The sequence below is a fragment of the Gossypium arboreum genome, chromosome 11 (assembly GCF_025698485.1).
Source record: "Gossypium arboreum isolate Shixiya-1 chromosome 11, ASM2569848v2, whole genome shotgun sequence".
Taxonomy (NCBI): domain Eukaryota; kingdom Viridiplantae; phylum Streptophyta; class Magnoliopsida; order Malvales; family Malvaceae; genus Gossypium; species Gossypium arboreum.
The window spans coordinates 50,597,562-50,603,109 of NC_069080.1; the positions used below are offsets into that span (position 1 = coordinate 50,597,562).

Genomic DNA, 5,548 nt, shown 5'->3' on the forward strand with positions numbered 1-5,548 from the left:
GTAGATGAACATATGAGTCTATTTTCAGGGAAAAATTACGAAACTGATTTTTGAGTTTTGAAACTCCAGATATGATTTTTAAGACGACAGTGATGCAGTAACCAGCTTGTCTGGAAATTTTTTTTTATGGACTGTGAAAACAATTAAGTTAAGTCTGTGTGCACCTTGTATTCGACTCCGGTAACGGACTCGGGTACGGGGTGTTACAGTCATGACATAGCCTAAGGATCTCACAACATGCCCTTGAACATACCCTAAGGAATAAGTATAATGCCTTCGATGTTACGATACAGGACCTAGTGTGTCACGACATCAACTCTGTAGGGGAAATAATTATGAGCCAGGGCTATTTTAATCTACACAATCAAACATTAAGCATGAGAATGACAACTAACCTAGGGTTAAGGATGACAACCACTCTAATTCTATAAATAGGACCATTTAGCACATGTTATGGGCAGCTTTTCATATTGTATAGTTTTTTTCTTAGTTTTAGTCTTTAGTTTTCTCTTTTCTTAAGCTTTAGGATTATTTTCAGTTTTGTTATTTGCTTTTGTTGGTAGATCCAAACTGTGGAACTCAATCAATTCTATGTTGATTCAACATTATCTTCAATACGATTCAGGCTTCTCCTAAACTTTATTTTCTTGACTCGTTATTCATTTCTATTTTCTATCTTGAGTTTAGTATATTTATGAGATCCACGAGGAACTAATCTTTGGTGGATGATTAGTGAGTCGAGGTATGATAAATTAACTATTTTGTAAGGTTCTATTAACGGATCAGTTGTTTGGGAGAGGAAGAACACAAACCCTAGGCTTGATGACCCTAGGAAGTCATTAATGTGGGAATTAACCCAAAATTCGTATGGCCTATCCATGATCACCTTAGCCCCAAACTGGTCTAAACTGTGAGGTCGATAGATAAGTAGTTCTTGATGACTAGTTATTCTAGTGGAAGATCAGAAGATCCTGCTAGGGTAACAACTAGTTGATTGAACAAGAAGCCCTAAAGCAATAGTTGGTTATGATTACTGAAGCAAGCTAATCACCCATTCTCATATTTGAGACTGTTTACTTATTGATTTTCCCCAATGCTTATTTATTTATATTATTGTCTTTATTATTATAAAACCCCAAAAATCTATGTTTATGTTTAGTCGTAATATAATTTATTTAAAGTACTAATTAGATCTATTTGTGTTTAGATTAGGATTAATTTAGTGTTCACCTCTCTTGGGTAAGATACTTGAAGTACTCACCTACTTCATTGTAACTATAATACAACCTAACCTGTATACTTCTGGACACCTCTTTTTTAACATATTTTGTGCAGGATTTCTACTCTAGACATTGGTACGTCTGGAGGCGGTCAACACACCACCCTAATTGTTAGACAAAACATTAAGCCCTTAGTGTTAAGACCTTATTTTGAAAAAATTAATATGCTTTTTTATTATTTTATTTATCCTGGTTGAACAATTTGGTTGGACGAACGAGAATTTGGTTAGTATAGGACTAAAGTTTTGTACCTTGTTAGAACCGCATTTATGAAGAGAGAAGTGCTTAGTCACAAGGAACGAGGGATTTGGAGGGAAATCATACTTATCCGCTAAGTTTTTCCTTCCGTGTATATTTGTATAAAGTAAGCTTTGGCTTCTTGAGCAAGTTTTATGCTTTCTTTTGCAACCATATTTTCTTCCTAAACTTTCTTTGAATTTTTTTCTCAGAAAACCCTAAACTTAAGAATTGCTTGAAAATTCAAGTTCATTGTACTCATCCAACCCCACCATCATTTGGTACCTGGTAAATATCGATGAAACTTAAGTTATATTCATGGTTACTTACAGGGCGGTAGGGTTTTATGTTTTAGGGTCGGTTTGAGGTGTAAGGGAGAAAACTTCCAGTTTTTGGGTTTCCTGTTAATGTTCATATTTAATTTGTTTAGTTTTGCTGGTAAAATGATCTGATAAGTTAACTCTTCATATTATAGCTCAAGAAACTCTAGAAGACTCTCGTGATAAGGGCAAGAGTCCTACTTTCTGATCTTGATACATTTTCTGGTGAGTTCTATCTTACTTCCATGTGTGTATTATGTTTTCATTTATGTTTGATTAAGGTAAGCACTCTTATCCCTTAATATGATATGTTCGTGTATTGTAAACTGAAAAATATATAGGATTTTTCCTATATAATTCATCACCTTTTACTTAAATTTGTTGTTAAAACCAAGTAATTGCTTAATTAATTAATGAAATATATGAAAATATGAAATTGGGACATATAAATTATTAAAATGTGATTTTATGCTTTATTATATAGTTTTCATGCGTAAACCGGCTTCTTTTATATTAATTTGAGCATATTATATTTTCAACCTATAAAGTGGGCCATGCATGATTAAATTAAATAATAAAATATAAAGTTATATTTAATAATTTATTTTAATATGTTTCATTAATAAATTGGGTTTTAATTAATTAAGTAAATTGATTAATTAAAGTGGTTAAATTACATTCTTTGGTCCTCTAAATTATCTACTATTGCTGGACAGGTCTGAGAGCTTTATGTTGATTACAAAACCATCCAAATGGAGGAGCAAGTCAACCCAAAATTTGGCTGCATGTGGATCTTCATAAATCAAATTTTGGTTTAATTACACAAGGTCCTTGAAGAGTTGAAGAAATAGGAGATTTACCCAGAGATTTGTAATTGACCGAGTCTTGATCCTGATGATGTTGTGGTACTTAAATCAAGAAAAACTCAGCCACATTTCCAAAAATCATGGCCGGACACCCTTGGATGAATTTGAAAAGATGGACACCCCTATTTTTAGCAAACTAGCTCCCTTGCCTCACTTATAAATAAGACCCCATTTCTCACTTTTCTAATCATCCCTCACTCATTCATCATTCTCTCCTCACTCAACTCTCTTAGCCCTCATACTTATCATCATCTTTGCATAAAGACTTTTAGCAAATTAGCCTCTTAAAGAGACCTTGGTCGGCCACCTCGAAGAGCCATCAGCAAAGGAGTAAAGCGAAGGAACGAAGGAGCCCTCGTCAATCAGAGTCCTGGGTGACAGCCACTTTGATTTGGGTTTAATCTTTCTTTTCTTTCATTTAATTCAAGAATGTTTGCTATGTGTTTACAATTGTTTTTTACAACAATGATAGCTTAGGTGATTATTTTGATTGAATAATATTTATTTGATTCATGCTAATAATGTTTGTGCCTCAATCGATCATGTTTTCAATTGAAATCAAGTTTGTACTTCGTTCATACATGATTGAAATGCACCTGAATTAGCTGAGCGATCCTAACCAGACGACGGCTAATGGACACATAATTGAAATGTCCATTCTCAATTTAGATCCTAACCCGATTAAATTGCAAGTTGCATAACAAACCAAACCAGGCTCTGTTATCTGCATAGTTTTTAGATTTGTGTGATTAAACTGTTTCAAACCTAACGCGTCCCTGTTACCTCCCACAAATACTAAGAAACCCTTAGTAGATAAGGATCAGTAAAATGCGTATTTACTACATAAAGGATTCCAAAAGGACCTAACGTGGTTTCCAAACCATGAAAGATCGAGTTGTCATGGAATGTTTTTCCGAATATTATTCAGCATGTTGATAACAAATTGAGTTTAATTAAATTAATTTTACTAGCTTATTTATGTTATAATTATTTCTTATTGTGTCAATTTTGCTAAAATCTATTTCATTCATATAGTTGCATGTTAGGATAAATCGCATTAGGGATCATTGCATCTAGATTAATTTTACATATTTTTAATAAATACTTCCAAATTAAATTGTGTCTCTATTTACCAAGTTGTTAATAATATTTTTATAATTAATTGACTTAACACAAATACAATCCCTGTAGAGACGATAACTCCATACTTACTTATTACTTAATAACGACTATGTACACTTGCACAAACCCAAGCATTACAAGTTTTTGGCGCTGTTGCCGGGGATTGTCAACTGTTGCCATAATCATTTTTTGTGAAATTATTTATTTTCAATTTGGTTATTTATAACAGTACTAACTTATTCTTTTTAATTTTGTGATTTTTTTCAAGGTGTTTATGAGCATAGATCGGATTATCGATTTACTTTTAGTAAACCCTGAAACTGAGTGAACTTTCAGACAAAGAAGACGTGAACAAAAGCTCAAAGTCAAGTCGAGATGGACCTTAGAAATCAGAATCAAGACCAATGTAATGAAGCCAATCATGTACAAAATCCCATCCTCATTGCCGATGATAGGGATCGATGCATCAGACAATATGTTGTGCCGTTTTTCAATGAGTTAAATCTAGGAATAAGAAGGCCAGATATTGAGGCAACCAAATTCGAATTGAAACCAGTGATGTTTCAAATGCTACGAATGGTGGGCCAATTTAGTGGTATGCCCACGGAAGATCCACAACTCCATCTTTGATTGTTTCTAGAGGTGAGTGATTCATTTAAGATAGTCGGTGTGACTAAAGATGCACTGAGGTTGAAGTTGGTTTCATACTCGTTGTGAGATCGATCACGATCATAGCTCAATTCATTGCCTTCAAGTTCCATATCTACATGGCAAGAAGTAGCAGAGAGATTTTTGGTAAAGTATTTCCCACTTAGCAAGAACGCTAAGTTGAGGAACGAGATCACAACTTTCCAAAATTGGATGACAAGTGTTTGTATGAGGCTTGGGAGCAATTCAAGGAGTTACTTCGTAAGTGTCCTCATCATGGGATTCCTCATTGTATCCAGTTTGAGAAATTCTATAATGGTCTCAATGCACATACAAGATTGATGGTAGATGCTTTTACGAATGGTGCAATTTTGTTTGAGTCTTATAATGAGGCTTATGAGATCATAGAGAGGATCGCAAGTAATAACTATCAATGGCCAAGAAATCAAACAGCTTCAGGAAGTCGTGTAGCCGGAGTACATGAAGTTGATGCTCTCATTTCGTTATCAGCTAAGGTATCGTCTATTTCCTCTATGTTAAAGCAGTTTACCGTTAATAGTGCTAATAATTTTACAGCTTAAACACTAAGTCCGTTTGAAGTAGTTTCCTGTGTGTACTGTGGGGAAGTTCATTCTTTTGAGAATTACCCATTAAATCCCGAGTCAGTGTATTATATGGGGAACCAACACAAAAATAGGAGTGGACAAGAACCCCAGTCCAACTTCTATAATCCTTCATGGCGTAATCATCCCAACTTTTCTTGGAACAACCAAGGAAATGGACCAAACAACAACTTTATGCAGCATAGACCCAACCAATCTCAAGGGTTTAATCAGCAAGCTCCAAAACCAGCCTAAGCTGAATCATCAAATAGTTTGGAGAACTTGTTGAAAGCGTACATGGCAAAGAATGACACTTTGATCCAGAGTCAAGCAGCAACATTGAAAAATTTGGAAAACCAAATGGGCCAGTTAGCTACGGTGCTTCGTAATAGACCGTAAGGAACATTGTCGAGAAATACTGAGAATCCAAAAAACTTGGGTAAAGAACATATCAAGGCAGTGGCATTGCGAAG

At 34.6% G+C, this 5,548-nt stretch overlaps 1 non-coding gene across 1 annotated transcript; it reads right to left on the reverse strand.

Annotated features, from left to right (window-relative positions):
* Positions 1–4,650: 4,650 nt before the first annotated feature.
* Positions 4,651–4,756, reverse strand: LOC128285042 (small nucleolar RNA R71). The gene has a single exon (XR_008275457.1). It is a non-coding gene; the product is annotated as a small nucleolar RNA R71 (small nucleolar RNA).
* Between the last annotated feature and the right edge of the window lie 792 nt (positions 4,757–5,548).